At 50.8% G+C, this 17542-nt stretch overlaps 1 protein-coding gene across 3 annotated transcripts in view; it reads left to right on the forward strand.

Moving 5' to 3' along the window:
• Positions 1-17542, forward strand: part of LOC146771208 (N-fatty-acyl-amino acid synthase/hydrolase PM20D1-like) — a 207938-nt gene that overhangs the window by 91990 nt on the left and 98406 nt on the right. The window lies entirely within an intron of this gene.

Consider the following 17542-nt stretch of genomic DNA (forward strand, 5'->3'; position numbering starts at 1 on the left):
AACGCATTCGATTCACTAACATTTACTATTTGGTTTGTTGATGAGAAGCCTTCTAGCCTCTTCGCTGCGGCGCAAATTCCACCGCAGCGTGCTGAACATTCCAATCGCGGGCGTGGTCATGACGGCTCCCGGCCGTCATCAGCACACGCCCACCGTGACTCATGACGGCCGGGAGCCGTCATGAGCATGGAAGAGGTTAAACTATGTCAAGTAAACAAAGCTCCTACTAAAAACACTACTCTGTAAGCAGCTCAACCAACTCGGCCATTCATATTCCTAGCAGACATCTATCTACAGTATGAATGGAAACATTAGCAAACATGCACAGACCTCTATGTCGTAACATCACAACCCCTTTCAGAGGGCCACGGGGCAAGCAGGAGACACGGGGCCCAACTCTGGTGGTTGAGGGTTTCTACTCCTGATATCCCGGGGCCAGGCCTACTATGGGCTCTGGGCACCTGGGTCAAGCGCCCCTTCAGCGCTTGACTCTCAGTGATAGCGTGGGTTGAGTAGTCCAAGCCTTCTCTTGGGTCAAGTACCCCTTCAGCGCTTGACTCTCAGTGATAGCGTGGGTTGAGCAGTCCAAGCCTTCTCCTGGGTCAAGCGCCCCTTCAGTGCTTGACTCTCAGTGATAGCGTGGGTTGAGTAGTCCAAGCCTTCTCTTGGGTCAAGTACCCCTTCAGCGCTTGACTCTCAGTGATAGCGGGGGTTGAGTAGTCCAAGCCTTCTCTTGGGTCAAGTACCCCTTCAGCACTTGACTCTCAGTGATAGCGTGGGTTGAGTAGTCCAAGCCTTCTCCTGGGTCAAGCGCCCCTTCAGCACTTGACTCTCAGTGATAGCGTGGGTTGAGCAGTCCAAGCCTTCTCCTGGGTCAAGCGCCCCTTCAGCACTTGACTCTCGGTGATAGCGTGGGTTGAGTAGTCCAAGCCTTCTCCTGGGTCAAGCGCCCCTTCAGTGCTTGACTCTCAGTGATAGCGTGGGTTGAGTAGTCCAAGCCTTCTCTTGGGTCAAGCACCCCTTCAGCGCTTGACTCTCAGTGATAGCGGGGGTTGAGTAGTCCAAGCCTTCTCTTGGGTCAAGTGCCCCTTCAGCACTTGACTCTCAGTGATAGCGTGGGTTGAGTAGTCCAAGCCTTCTCCTGGGTCAAGTACCCCTTCAGCACTTGACTCTCAGTGATAGCATGGGTTTAGTAGTCCAAGCCTTCTCTTGGGTCAAGCGCCCCTTCAGCACTTGACTCTCAGTGATAGCGTGGGTTGAGCAGTCCAAGCCTTCTCTTGGGTCAAGTGCCCCTTCAGCGCTTGACTCTCAGTGATAGCGTGGGTTGAGTAGTCCAAGCCTTCTCTTGGGTCAAGCGCCCCTTCAGCACTTGACTCTCAGTGATAGCATGGGTTGAGCAGTCCAAGCCTTCTCTTGGGTCAAGCGCCCCTTCAGCACTTGACTCTCAGTGATAGCGTGGGTTGAGCAGTCCAAGCCTTCTCCTGGGTCAAGCGCCCCTTCAGCACTTGACTCTCGGTGATAGCGTGGGTTGAGCAGTCCAAGCCTTCTCTTGGGTCAAGTGCCCCTTCAGCGCTTGACTCTCGGTGATAGCGTGGGTTGAGCAGTCCAAGCCTTCTCTTGGGTCAAGCGCCCCTTCAGCACTTGACTCTCAGTGATAGCGTGGGTTGAGCAGTCCAAGCCTTCTCCTGGGTCAAGCGCCCCTTCAGCACTTGACTCTCAGTGATAGCGTGGGTTGAGCAGTCCAAGCCTTCCCTGGAAGGAGATTGGTGTAAGGTGTACACAGGCTCACAACTCTGAATACATCCAGCAACCCTGATAACGTTTTGTTAAGTCAAATACTTGCTTTTATGTATAAAGAAGAATTTATCTCCTAACACAGATTACAATACAACACATTGCGGTTAATTTACATAGCCCTCTAGAGGCAAGCCCACTAGCGTTACCCAGATCAGCTTTCCAGTCTCACTTTCCCGCTTTTGGCTGATGGTCATTCCCTATACTCAAGTGGCACCATCCATGCTAGGCGGCGCTAATACATTCGGGTCTCGGAAGTTTTACGGGGGCTCTGTTGCAAAGATCTGAGTTCCAACGATGGAGTGTATAAGTCCGAGCAAGTTCCCAAGGGCCTGGTGGTCTTATTGTTGATCTTACTCGCGGAGTCGTGGTTTAGAGTCCCCAGGTGCACCTCGGCAGCCTGACTGATCCCAGAGGGTTGGGAAGCTGCAGTCATGGTGGCCGACATCCTCAGCACTCCCCTGATGTGATAAGCCTCTCCTAGATTCCATGGACAGGTCTCCGATGCTCCCAGATGGGGGAGTTGAAGTAGTTGCTCTCACTTTCCACAGGTAATGGCCCGGGGCCCGCAGTGTCTTCTTTGCTGCAGGTGGATTCAGGGAGACAACCTTCTTCTTCCTTCATGGTCCCTTCCTCCTGACACCCAAGTAGGATACCAGCAGCACACAGAGGGTGATTGGCCCTCTGACTTCACCGTGGTCCTCACCTGGCATACGCAGGCGCAGACAGCATAAATGTGGTGGCGACCGTCTTCGGGTCTCGGAGCTGTATCGGGCAATGGCCCTCCTTCTCTCACAATGCAAGATCAACACGGTACACCTTTTTCTTCACCGTGGCCCTCGCTGAGCAGCAGACTTTGGCATATGGTCCAGAAACCCAATCAGCACTTCAGTCTCGTCGGACTTGAATCTCACACTCTGCTCCCAGGATCCCCACTGGACCTCACTCCCTCCAAGCAATCTTTCACCTCGCAGGCAGCACTGTTCTTGGGTCAGACAGAAGCTGGTGCTACAGGCTCCAAGTGAGTGTTTGACGATGTCCCCTCATCCAGTATGGGAGACTGGGAGACCCTTACTCCCCAGTGCTGGTTAGAACAGGCAGAACTCGTGCTGAGATTTTCAACACTGTTGTGCAACTTTAGATTGACAATTTGGGAGTTACAAGCTCCCCTTTTTATAATGCGTTTCCAGACATACTTGTGATTTAGCATCTCTATCTTTGAAGTTTGTGTTCTGGGGGTTGCCCACTCCTTTGTTGCTCTCTGGAGGAAGAGTACAGTCTATCACAACAAGACAGTATCCAACCTTGATCTGCCCAAATGCTGGTCAAAAGCGGGACTATGGGTTTCACACCCTGATGCCAGCCTCATTAATGTGTGCATCAAAAGGTTGCCAAAGGGCAGGACCCTCCTCTTTATGATTCCCTTATCAGCTCCATTTCCTTCCTCCAGATGCTTTGGCCAGTGACCTCATTTTGGAATCAAAGAGCCCCTATTAATGTGCATTGAAGAACCTTGACTTCCTTCCTCCAGCTTGTGTACTCTCCATGAATCAGTCTGGGGGAAACCTCTACCACTCTCTGCTCCTCCAGCACGCCCTGCATTTCCCAAAATGGAACTCAGTGTCTTCCATGTGTTGTGTCCATTGCAAACATACATGCAAACTGCATAAACACATAAACATGCGACAGCCTCAAATGTACTGTACCTTTTCCTGGGCAGCAATACATCACAGTGCACTCATGCAACACTGTGCGCTATCTCCTACGTGTGGTACTAGCTCAGAGGACCACATATATCCATGCATGTACATGTAACTATGCATGCTATTTCCTGGTGCACTGTATCTTCTTAGAAGCACATGTTTATCCCAACACGCACGCAACCACACATGCCATTTCCTGATGCACTGCAGCTTCCCACAGGCACACGTACACCCCAGAGCTGCACCCAATCCAAAGCAGGTCAACGGTGAGTTGCAGACCTTTACCATAGTTGCCCAGGAGACACCACTCCCATGAGACCGGTTAAAAGGCCTGTCCATTCTACTGATTACTAAAAATGATGCTGCCACCACTGCACTTGTGTGAAGGAAGTAGCCTTCTGCCAATTGGAGGTAGTATTTTAGGTGCCCCTCCTGGTATAAAAAGACTGCAGTTCATGAGGCAGGCCTAGGTCCTAGCACACATGCATGATCCGTGACCAAAAATCGTTACCAAGGATCCAGATATCACCGCAGCTGGGGCACTCAGGGCAGGGATAAATGTCTATCATCAGGGGAGGGACTTTTCCGTCCAAACATCGAATTTCTCATAAGTCCGAAAGATATGTATTACAATACCAATATATTCAAGCCAGAGTGGTGGTTCGGAAATAGATTGTCTCATTAAACTTATCGAAATACATAGGTTCGAGGCATGTGGGCTGCTGAATTCATATCTGTGCATAGATCGCCGCCTAGTGTTGGGTCCGGATGTTTGCACGTTGTTGTCCTGGAAGAGTCTTCGAAGTATCCTGAGATAGGTGACTCCTCCCCTGGACCACAGTGCGCATGGGCATCCTCTCCATCCTCAGATTGTTTTTTTCCGCCATTGGGTTCGGATGTGCTTATCTTAGCTCAAGTTAGGAAAATTTAGTTTAAGGCCAAAAGGCCTCTAGTTTTCGTTGGTACTGTTCCCGCTCGGTATCGACGGCTTTCTTGCTTAGTTTAGCAAACTTCTTCAGGTTTTTCGGATCCGTTTAATCCAACCATCGACCTTACATCGACGATGGAATCGAGGACCCCATTCAAATGGTGTCCTGTATGCCACGCCAAATATCCACATATCGACGTCCACCCGGTGTGCAACAAATGCCTCTTGCCAGATCACGACAAATCGAAATGTATGGCCTGTGCCCGATTCCGATCCAAGAAGGCTCTCCGGCATCGACGAGCAGCGAGATTAGAAGCGCAGCAATCGGCACCGGCCCCGGCCAACATCTTCAGCACCGAGTAAGAGGATGTTGAAAGCGTGGAAGACATAAACTCCAGCCCCGCTTCCGAACGCGATTCGCGATCGGAAGACGCCGATGAAGCGCTTTTTCACAGGGAAGAAGCCGACGATGAGGTAGGAGACTACGATGAGGCCTTTGGGGCCGAAGAAGATAGCTCTGGTGAAGAGCAGGGCCTACCCATCGAAACGGAGGCTATCAAAGTGGGTCATTCTACGGCTCCGGTCGAGGGATCGCCTCCGGGCCCTACCCGAGATCAATCCCGCAGTTCTTCGGCCCCGCCTTCAGGCCCGGCCTCGAACATCCAGCAAGAGCCATTATTACCGAAAAAGACTGGTTTCCCTTCAACGAAACCGAAACCAATCGTCGCACCGGTTCCACAGAAACCGAAAGTGAAACTAGCAGTGGTCGGCTCGAAGCCCTCGAAGACCTCCACTCCTTCGACGCCAGCACAAACCGTTGGCTCCGAACGCGCTAATAGGGATTTCGGCGCCCAACTCGCTGCTGCGGACATCGGTACCGACCCGAAAAGGAAGGCCATCGGTACCACAAAAGCGCCTCGGCCCCCGGCACCGAAGCCATCGGCCCCGACCACCAAAGTTAAGATGGCCGCTCCATCGGAGTCCACTTCGAAGGCAGCGACACGGGTCAAGTCATCGACTCCGTCGACCGCTACTACCTCTCCTCGAATCGATGACCCAGTGGCTCCGAAGCAGTCCACGCCTACCTCTACAGAACCACTCGGCACCAAAGAACCTTCGGCGTTCTCGGTGCGACAAGTTGCGGCGTCATTGCAACGCATTAGAGAACGGGCAGCCCTCCAGTCCACGTCAGGCCCCGACCCGAAAAAGGCTCCAAAGGCACCTTCGGCACCAACCAACATCACTTTTGGTTTGCCGCCGTCCACGGCGCCGAAGATGTTCGAGATCCGAACACGTGTCCGCCAGACAAGGTCCCCATCTACTGGACACTCTCCTACTGAGCCTTCACCGTCCCAATTCATCGACGCCGACACCGGCAGACTCATGCTCCGAAAACGGAAGGTCACGCCAGAGCAGGCCTTGGACTCTTACAGAATCCCTCTGAAGCAGAAACTGCCAGCAGAGTCGGAACCGGTTCTATACGAACGCCTGCACACCTCCTATCCGGATCCCCGGTCCTTTTCTCCGACGCCCTCCGACACGGACGCAATGGAGGATTACATGGGTGATGATACCACCTACCCTAGGGATATAGATCCTGAGGAGCAGCAGGACCCAGATCAAGCTTGGGATGACCCTGCAGACCCGGGTGCCGCAACAGATACCCAGGACACGCAGCTTTACGGCGCAAAAACATCTCCCACAGAGGACACTGCTGCCTTCAATGCCCTCATAGAACGTGCTGCAGCCAATCATGGAGTGCAACTCCACTCTGACACAGTTGAGGACGACTTCTTAGTGGACACTTTCGCCTCCTCTGAGAGGACTGTCAAGACTCTGCCCATGTTGAAAGGTGTTCTCAAGCCAGCAAAGGACATTTTCAAGGAAACAACCAGGGCACGGGTGCTGAACCCCAGGATTGAAAAAAAATACAAACTTGCGCCCGGGGACCCTATGTACATTAGAGGTCAATTGCCTCTGGACTCCATGGTGGTTGCTAACGCTCGCAAACGAGCGCACTCGCAAACAACTGGTGATGCTCCTCCCCCAGACAAGGAGTCCAAAGTGCTGGAGACCTCAGGCAAGAGGATTGCAGCTCAAGCAGCAAACATCTGGCGCATTGCCAATACACAGGCCCTCCTGGCTCGCTACGATCGTTCACACTACGACACGCTAGAGTCACTACTCCAACATCTGCCAGACGAATACAAAGAGGCAGCGGAGCTCCTCATCAGAGAGGGACAACTTCTTACAAACGCATCCATTAAGTGCGCACTAGATGCTGCCGACACAGCTGCGAGGGCGATAAACACCAGCGTCATGTTACGCCGACACGCTTGGTTACGAATCTCCGGATTCAAACCTGAGATTCAAAACAACATCCTAAATCAGCCTGTCAACCCCGACTACTTATTCGGACCAGAAGTTGACACCACCTTAAAGATAAAAAAGGACACTGACACTGCAAAGTCAATGGGGGCTCTGCAAACGCAAACATTTCGTAGTGGCTCCTTTCGTCGCCCCGGGAATAGGGGAGCAGCTAGAGGACAGGGGTCACAGCAGACATACAATAAAGGGGGCACACAGAGTACCTACGATAAAAACAACAGAGGTGGATATCGTGGCTCCAGCACCAAGGGCAGAGGACGCGGTTACGGCAACACCAGGTCCTCACCCAAGAACAAACAGTGACGCCCTCTCCCTTCCCCCCGACCACGTAACACCTGTCGGGGGGAGACTCCAGCGGTTCCTGTCCACGTGGAAAGCCATCACCACGGACAGGTGGGTCAGGGATATTATCCAGCACGGTTACTGTCTCGAATTAACCTCCACTCCACCCACAATACCGCCAAAGCACCGTCCTATGTCCGCAGAGCATTTAGCATTATTGCAACAGGAAGTGCTAAGTATGCTGCAAAAAGGTGCAATAGAGGTCGTACCCGTCAACCAGCAGGGGACAGGGGTGTACTCCCTGTACTTCCTAATCCCATAAAAGGACGGGTCGCTCAGACCTATACTAGACCTCAGACCCCTCAACCACTACATTCTGTCGGAGCATTTTCATATGCTCACCCTACAGCAGGTTCTGCCGCTGCTCAGCCAGGGAGACTTCCTAGCCACTCTAGACCTCAAAGATGCGTACTTCCACATACCCATCCACCCATCACACAGGAAATATCTCAGGTTCACTATTCAGGGACAGCACTATCAATTCAAAGTCCTCCCCTTCGGCGTGACAACAGCACCCAGGGTCTTTACCAAGTGCCTAGCTACAGTGGCTGCACATCTACGGCGACGACACATTCACGTCTACCCTTACCTGGACGACTGGCTTGTTCAGGCAAAGTCAGCCCAGCAATGTGCCAGCCAAATGTCCCTCACCATTCACCTTCTTCACAGTCTGGGATTCTCACTAAATTACCCAAAATCACATCTACAACCCGCACACGTACAACAGTACCTGGGCGCGACTATAGACACTCTGGCAGCCACAGCTCAGCCAAATTTAGTGAGGATCGACAGCATGTAACTGCTGATCTCCAAGTTCAAACCACAACACTCCCTTCCTGCAAGAGTGTTCATGCAGTTGATAGGCATGATGGCCTCCTGCATTTTCATAGTCCCGCACGCAAGACTACATATGCGCCCGCTTCAGGAGTGCTTAGCACGTCAATGGAATCAGGCTCACGGGCAATTAAAAGACCTAGTGTTGGTGAGCGGTCGGGCATACAACTCTCTGCATTGGTTGAATCCACAAAACCTTTGCAAGGGCCGACCGTTCCAAGAGCCTGTTCCACAAATAATACTGACGGCGGAAGCGTCTCTCCAGGGGTGGGGAGCTCATGTACTCAATTACACAGTGCAGGGACTATGGACAACACAACAAAAGAAGATGCACATCAACCTTCTGGAACTGATGGCAATCTTCCTGGCAATGAAGGCATTCAAAGTACACTTGTGCAACAAAGTCGTGTTGATCCGGACGGACAACATGACTGCCATGTACTACATACAGAAGCAGGGAGGAACACACTCTCCACAGTTGTCTCATCTGGCTCAGAGCATGTGGAAGTGGGCCATTCAGAGGAACATATTCCTCATGGCGGAACACCTCCCGGGCAAGGACAACCAGATGGCGGATCTGCTCAGCAGACACAGCCACCAGATGCACGAGTGGGAGCTACACCCATCAGTACTCAAACCGTACTTCCAACAGTGGGGTCACCCAGAGATAGACCTGTTCGCCACAAACGAAAACGCAAAATGCCAAAGCTTTGCCGCCAGGTTCCCACATCCACAATCGCAGGGCAATGCGATATGGATGAACTGGTCCGGCAGATTTGCGTACGCTTTTCCCCCAGCGCCATTAATACCACTGGTGGCACGCAAACTGCGACAGCACTCACTGACGCTTATCCTAGTTGCTTCAACATGGGCGCGCCAGCCATGGTACACCACCTTTCTGGAACTTTCCGTGGTGCCGCATCAAAGGCTGCGGATAAAACCTGCACTTCTAACGCAGAGCCATGGCGAAATTCAGCACCCAGATCCGCAACAGCTGAACCTGGCAATCTGGCTCCTGAAGTCTTAGAGTTTGGCTACCTAAACCTGCCACCTGACTGTATGGAGATCATCAAGGAGGCCAGGAGACCCACTACCAGAGCTTGCTATGCAGCTAAATGGAAGAGGTTTGTCATTTACTGCACCCACAATGACATCAACCCGCTAGACGCATCCATTCAAAACATAATCTGTTACCTCTTACACCTATACCGATGCAATCTGGCATACACCTCAATACGCATCCATTTAACTGCAATAGCAGCCTATCTCCAGAACAGGCAGCACCTCTCTTTATTCAGAGTGCCTGCCATCAAAGCTTTCTTGGAGGGACTTAAACGAGTAATTCCCCCGAGACACCCACCAGCACCAGTGTGGAACCTCAACTTGGTCCTCACCAGACTGATGGGTCCACCCTTCGAACCTCTCCACTCATGTGAGATTCAATTCCTCACCTGGAAAGTAGCTTTCCTAGTAGCAATCACTTCCTTAAGAAGAGTTGGTGAGCTCCAGGCACTAACCATTCAAGAGCCATTCATACAGGTTCACGCAAACAGGGTCGTACTGCGTACCAACCCCAAATTCATGCCTAAAGTAATATCGCAGTTCCACATGAATCAAACTATTGAACTGCCTGTTTTATTTCAGAATCCACAAAATGTCGCTGAAAGAATGCTCCATACACTAGATGTGAAAAGGGCCCTCATGTACTATATAGACAGAACTAAAGACTTTAGGAAGACAAAACAACTTTTCGTTGCCTTTTCTCCACAACACAAAGGCAACGCCATCTCCAAAGCAGGTATAGCCAGATGGATCGTTAAATGTATTCAAATTTGCTATCAAAAGGCTAAACGCACATTAACGATTCCCCCACGAGCCCACTCAACACGTAAGTTAGGGGCGTCCATGGCTTTCCTGGGAAACATTCCTTTACAGGAAATATGTAGAGCAGCCACATGGTCCACTATACATACATTTACCAAACACTACTGTGTAGATGTACATTCAAAACAGCAGGCAGCTGTAGGACAGGCTGTTCTCAAAACTCTTTTTCAGACCGCTGCAGCTGGCACTGGTGGCCGCCGCTAATAGGAGGTACTGCTATGTATTCTATGCACAGATATGAATTCAGCAGCCCACATGCCTCGAACTGAATATGCTACTTACCAGTATGCATCTGTTCTTGGCATGTAGGGCTGCTGACATTCATATCGCCCACCCTCCTCCCCGGCGCCTGTAGCAGCTGCAGCTCTCAGAATTACTGTATAGCATGGTCATCACTTTCTGTATCTACTCCATCACTGCCACAATGGCGAAAAACAATCTGAGGATGGAGAGGATGCCCATGCGCACTGTGGTCCAGGGGAGGAGTCACCTATCTCAGGATACTTTGAAGACTCTTCCAGGACAACAACGTGCAAACATCCGGACCCAACACTAGGCGGCGATCTATGCACAGATATGAATGTCAGCAGCCCTACATGCCAAGAACAGATGCATTCTGGTAAGTAGCATATTCATTAACTTTCTTGTTCAGTGAAGTGAGGTTAAAGCTACAAGCGGATCGAGCAACGCGGTTTTGTGAGCTGGTAAAGCACAAGCAGCATGACCCAAGCAATTTCTAAAGGAGGCTGACGTGAACCACTTCGGTAGACAATTAAAAGCTATCTGTAGCCAGATCAAAAAGAACAAGCATTGGCATAGCCAATAGGTCTCGCCTTTGGGACCTTATAAGTGTTTAGCTATGCAACAGTTGCATAACTAAATACTTATAAGGTCCCAAAAGCGAGACCTATTGGCTATGCAAAGCGGCCGTGCGGCCGCGAAAGTGATCGCGATCAAACATCAAAGCGGTCGCGTGGCCGCGAAAGTGAAAGTAATCGCGGTCAAGCGCTGCTCGCGCCCGCGTACATGCACTGTAGCTCCAGGCTGGCCTGGTAGCACTTTTTGGAGCCCTCTCAATAAGTCTCGCCAGACCAGCGCATGCGCTGGGTCAGGCGAGACCTAAAAAGTACTATGCGAATACTGTGATTAGGTCACGGCGAGACTTATAGAGAGGGGCTCCAAAAAGTGCTACCAGGCCAGCCTAGAGCTACAGTGCATGTGCGCGGGCGCCGCGCTTTACCGCGATTACTCTCACAGCATAGCCAATACGTCTCGCTTTTGGGACCTTATAAGTGTTTAGTTATGCAACTGTTGCATGGTTAAACACTTATAAGGTCCCAAAGGCGAGACCTATTGGCTATGCCAATGCTTGTTGTAATTGCCATCAGTAACTTCTAGAAGGAAAATGAAGTGCACAGACATCCCGTCCAGTGATTCGAGCTGCAAAGTTCTGCATAAAATGTTTGAGCTTCAACGCATTGCCAATGGACTGGCTGTTCCCAACTCTGAGCAGAACTCTCGAGAATCAGTGTAAACTCTCTAGTGACCACACCGTCATCCGCTTCATTCAACACGCATGCACAGACGTCACCCAAGGATTACACTGACACTTTCATTGTGGGTGAAGAACTGCTGCAGGTTTATTTCATACAACATAAGTATGACGATAAATGGGTTATCTTACGGGCGATCCAGGGCAAGCAGCCCCTCGCTGCTCCGCCCGCCTGGTGAGCCAGCACGCACGGTGGGTCGATGCCCGGCAGTGCGGCACATATTTATTTTCAGATCATCCACTGGGTCACGTGATCTGTCTCCTACTCCCGCCCCTTCTGACAGGGGCGGAGCGTGTTGTGGCACACCCCCGGTTGGTCAGGCCCCCCAACCGCCCGAAGGACTAACGGGGCGCCGTCGCGGTCTTCCCAGAACCCCCTTCGGCTCGTGGACCTTGGCTCGGGCAGCCTTACTGTGCCGGACAGGGGTACCCTTACTGTACCGCCTGTCGCAGAGATACCCTTACTGTACCCGTCTGCCTCCAGATCGCCCTGTAACGCAAAAGAAAACATTAAAACATTCCAATAACGCGCTGTCTCTGCCACGCAGGGTAAGCGGAAGGGTGGGAAAAACGCGTGTCCGGGCAGGAGCGGCGCGCAGGAAGCAGAGGAGGAACTGGGCGAGAGGGACACCTATGTAGGGGGGGGAAGCCTCGCCCCCCCTAATGGCCCGCCTCCACCTCACACTCATTGGGAGATATCCTCCCTAGGCGTGGCCTCGCGCGCGAGGCAGAAGGAGGGGGAAGGCTGCGACGGGCGGCCACTAGAGAGCTGCCCTGCTGATGTCCCACTGCGTGGGACGCGGGCAGCGGCATAGTGACCACACCGTCATCCGCTTCATTCAACACGCATGCACAGACGTCACCCAAGGATTACACTGACACTTTCATTGTGGGTGAAGAACTGCTGCAGGTTTATTTCATACAACATAAGTATGACGATAAATGGGTTATCTTACGGGCGATCCAGGGCAAGCAGCCCCTCGCTGCTCCGCCCGCCTGGTGAGCCAGCACGCACGGTGGGTCGATGCCCGGCAGTGCGGCACATATTTATTTTCAGATCATCCACTGGGTCACGTGATCTGTCTCCTACTCCCGCCCCTTCTGACAGGGGCGGAGCGTGTTGTGGCACACCCCCGGTTGGTCAGGCCCCCCAACCGCCCGAAGGACTAACGGGGCGCCGTTGCGGTCTTCCCAGAACCCCCTTCGGCTCGTGGACCTTGGCTCGGGCACCCTTACTGTGCCGGACAGGGGTACCCTTACTGTACCGCCTGTCGCAGAGGTACCCTTACTGTACCCGTCTGCCTCCAGATCGCCCTGTAACTCCGCCACAGCTCTGGGGAGGCTACCGTCGCTGCCAGAGCCCCCCTTCCTCCCTTCGCTGTTATAGGTACCCCGCCCCTGCGAGCCAGCTTTTTGTGGGCTAAATTATGGGTCCTGTTCTGTAACCCGAAAATGACGGCATTACTTTGCAACCTTACTCAGAAGCCCAGGGCAGGCTAACAAAGGATGTTGTTTGGCCCTACTGCCGTTCAGCTTAGACGTGACTGCTGTTCCTAGCTTTCTTAGCAATGCCACTGCAGATTTTCCTAACGTAATTAGGGAAGATCTAGCACCTACATATGGAGCCAGAACCGAACCATAGCTGAATTCGTCAACCCATCGATTCCCTTCATATCCTAGCACGAAGGTTTTAATTTCACTTTGTCTACGAAGGTGATGTATAGATAGCGTCATGGTTCCTGAATTGCTGCTGCGGGGGATTGCATGATTTCTCAGCAGGACAAAACATTTTAACGTAACTGCTAAATGGACGCATTCTTTATCATGACTCTGGATAAAGCCAATATGACTGACTGAGCTGTGAAAGAATACATCTCTCAGCTCGAGGGCCCAAATTTGTGAACGTTTCCCACCTCCCTGGCTCCAAGGAAAGGCTGAGCGAGAAGAGCAACACCTAAATCTGCTTCTCAGGCTGGAAAATATGGCATGGGTAACAAGGCATTGGTGAAATAGGCGCTTATGGACCTGCAATCCTATTAAGATTTTCCAATTGGCCAAATTGGGTGCCTTCCTGGCTCGGAATTGTGTTCCCAACAGCTACAGCACAATAAGCCGGGAGAAGGTAACGTGTGGGTTAACCACTTTACCTACGTATATAGACACAGGCTGACATCACGGGTACCTAAATTTGCTTCCTTTCGCATCGTATCATCCTATTGTTTACTATAAACTGACCCATATCTTAGCAACATCTCCTCGTCTAAGCCTTTCTACTTGCAAATTAAGTTACATTAAATTGGACGATAGAGTCTTATACCAGTCCCGCTGTTTATCCCAATCTTTTCTTACTCTCCACTGGGACAGTGTATCCAATTTCCTTGCTTGTTGAATAGAAGCTAGCTTTTGGACTTTATTGCTGCTGAAAGGGGTTAATAGGGTTGCCTAGAGTCCTTGTTATACCGGTGTTGCTGTGCTATAGGTATGTCGTGGCACCAAAATCGTGGCTTGAAAGGGAATCTTCTTATTTTATCACTTAATTTGTTGTGAGCCCCAGTTATGCTTTCGTTCCTATCCTCATAATTGGCAGTGTCTCTCTCTTGCCATTACCTGGGTCACGTCCGCCTTAAATAATGACAATACATCTGGCTTTTCCGCTAGCCTTGCCCATTAACCTGTCAAATGTCAGTGGAGAGCAGCACATCTCTGGTCATGCTTATTTCAGACGGTGTTAAGCCCTTTCCATTACTAGAAAGTTTAAGTGCAAAATTCACGAGGTATGGTCGCTCTCTGCTCTCTCAATTATTACCATGTAGCTGAGGGCATGCCATTCACGGGTGTCTGGTTGAAGTATGCACAGGTCCTTGACACTCCCCCATGTGCAGTGCTGTGAAACGTTTGAAGTAGTTCATCAAATTCAGCCAGCCACCCCCTAGGTGGAGGCTTGCACTCCCAAACTTCTGCTAGTGTAAAACCCGGCCACACCTCCAGTTCAGTGAAATTTAGTAATTCACGACACTGACAACCCCAGGGCCAGATACTGGGCTGTGTAAATGCGGCCCAATATCACCATGAACAATTAGCTTGGAGTGGAGGGGTGTTAACCCAGGCTGGCTGGAGGCAAAAAACTTTGACAATCCCTCCTGGCAAGATGTGCCAACGCAGGTAGAATTAAGAGTTATCCAGCCCGCCTTACTTCCTTTCCCAGTTCGACACAGGTCGAAGAAGAATGCCCCTTCCAGAAAGGTCATGGCCTTATCCCTGAAGCCTATCCATACAGCAGTCTACCGTAACTCTACAGCATTGCTTTGTAAAGCTTTTGCTGGTTCCACAATTAATTGTGGTCGATATGCTCTCCCTCAGCTTGAACAAAATCTTAGCTAATCGTACGCCTGCCTAATTCCCAGGGCTGTCTGGCTTAATGCTTTACGCCTGGAATTGCCCCACCAAATGTAGCCTTGCACTGAAACTTAACTGGGTTGTCTCAACTTTCCATTTAGAGCTAGAAACGCCCCCCGTGCTCCTTGTCCTTACTAAATGGACCCGCTCCTTAGTTTTCAGCGCACAATGCACTTAAAATGTCATCTGGCCCTGGTGCCTATCAAACAGTGACAACCTCTGCCACCTTCATGCAATACAGAAACAAAACCTCACAAGGTCGCAGAAGCGGCAAGCCAGGCTAAGTCTCGGTAAACCGTGTCACTCTGTGCTTTCCCTGGCCTCCCTGTGGAACAGTGAGAATAACCTCAACGATGTTAAGCATGATAGACAAACCCAGGGCTTCCGCATGTCTCAAAAACAGCTCAGGCTGCTCCCTTTCCTGTATAGACTAAGCTGCCACTATGACAGGGTTGCAGAAAATATCACACCACTGTTACCGAATAGCAATGCTAAAGATGAAAGGCAGCCGCATCTCTTGATTTAAGCGTGGAACTCACAAAATACCTTAAGATGTTACGTATGACACACAAGACCAGGCTTACAACTTGCCTCAACACAGCTCAGGCTGCTGACTTTTCTATTTACACCAAGCTGCCACTATGACTGATTTGAGAGAAACCTTACCCTAGCTGTTCTCAGGCTGCTGGCTTTCCTGTATAGACTAAGCTGCCACTATGACTGAGTTGAAGAAAACATTACACCAGCTGTTTCCGCATAGCAAGGCTAAAAATTAAGGCAGCAGCATCTCTTGGCCTAAGCGTGGAACTCACAATAATAAATCAGTATTCCGAATCCAAATATTTAACCAATATTCGATCTCATGTGACAATCTTAATCACCATCAGCCAGGCCTATTTCCTTATTAAAATCACGAGTGGCTGGCAAAGGGTACGTTAGCAATATCAAAGCCATGCATGTTCGACCTGAAGCCAGGAATCCCAGGAGTCTGCCTAAGACACTGCATAAGCAATGTGGGTTTTTATTCCTATTAAATGCGTGCCTATGCACGATGATGCCGGGCCGATACCGAAGGCCATTGGCACTGGTGCGCCACAATGCAAGCCTGCCTGTATCCCCCAGAAAACCTTCCCCAATTGGACATACACACAACCGCTTCTAGTGTCCTGCACTAACAGCTATTCCGAAACTAGCTGACGAAAGCTACCATTGGCCAGAAATTAGTAAAACTAAACCCATTGTGCGACAAGCGCCAATCATTGACAACAGTCTTAAGAAAAACACCATCAGCAAGTAAAAGAAGAAAGCATAAAAAGAACTACTAAAGTAGCATACCTTAATCATGTTTATAATGATTATAAGGAAAATAAATATACGTTCTTGTATATCGAAAGCTACACGAGCGATGCGTTTTTTTTTTTTTTATTTTTTTTTTTATTTTTTGTTTTTTGCACTTGCCACAGAAAATTTCATGATCTGACATTTAACTATTTATTTATTTATTTTTTAAATGTCATGCAACGTGTACTATGTCTCCGCTTTCCTGCAAGGAACCTCTTGCTGTAGCACAAAAATGCTTCACGCTAAGGTGGCCGCTTCATTCCAAGTGCCTGGCGTCCCTGTTTGTTTGTTTTGAACATAAGAACCTGCTGACCTATTAACGTCATAACGGTATGTGCCGGAAGTAACACAATGCGGCAGTGCCACCCGGTGGCTAAAGCACCAATAGCCTCGATCCTACAACAAGTCAGGACTATGGACTTCGTCCAAGGTTGTTGGTTGCATAAGAAAATTAAGCAGCAACTAAGGCTTGTGTATCATATTGAAAAAGCTTCCTCTCCCCCCATTCCCTAGATTCAACTACCCGAGGTCCAGCCCTGGTAGCCGTCTGCGTTCAGCGCCGCCGGGCCGTTGTAGGTCGAGCCAGGGCCGGAGTCATGACAGGACTGGAAAGGAAACTATTACGCAAAGGGGGGGGGGACCACTCTTCTTCCCTATTCACCCCAAAACGTGGCAGACCGAGTTTCACTCCTGCTTAGGTGGGTAACAATTTGCTAGCTATTATTTATTAATAACGAACCCTCCCCCAAGCCCGCTCACTCATTCTGGCCAAGCGGTTCGACGCACTGCCCGCACCACTATACCCGCCTCTCCTGTGTGCTTCGTGGTCAACGTTCTGAATTTGCCCGGCGCCCGCTCAAAAGGGAATGTCAGACCAAAGATAAGGGGGACCGAGAAGGCAAAATTGGTGCCCCTCCCTCCAGGGAACTGTGCCAAGCCGTGCCTTGCACAAGTCGGAGGCGGCACTTACCCCCCTGGGGACATAACCACCACCTTGCAAGGACAGGGGATACCCGTCGTATCCGTGCCACAACTGGGCTCGGCATGCACGCAGTAATATGGACACATGGACACAGCGAGTTCAGCCAGCGTGCTGCACCAAAGTGTCTTGACTCCGACATCACGGCACTGGGGGTCTGGCATGCAGCAGGATTATATCGCGCGAAATAGACCAGACGGCCTTGAAGCGCTATGCGTGAGCGCCGGTCTAACAATGCACCCATAGACACGTCGTACACTGCAAGGTACCTATACCGCATTACCATGCCCTAAGACAGCAGCCACAGACCATGCAGCCAGGTCAAACTAGCAATACAACACATAGCTATCCCAAGCGAAAGCGGGAGAGCGCACCTAGTGTTCCCGCCTAGCTCCACCCTC

Source organism: Triturus cristatus, unplaced genomic scaffold (genome assembly GCF_964204655.1).
Source record: "Triturus cristatus unplaced genomic scaffold, aTriCri1.1 SCAFFOLD_255, whole genome shotgun sequence".
NCBI classification, from domain to species: domain Eukaryota; kingdom Metazoa; phylum Chordata; class Amphibia; order Caudata; family Salamandridae; genus Triturus; species Triturus cristatus.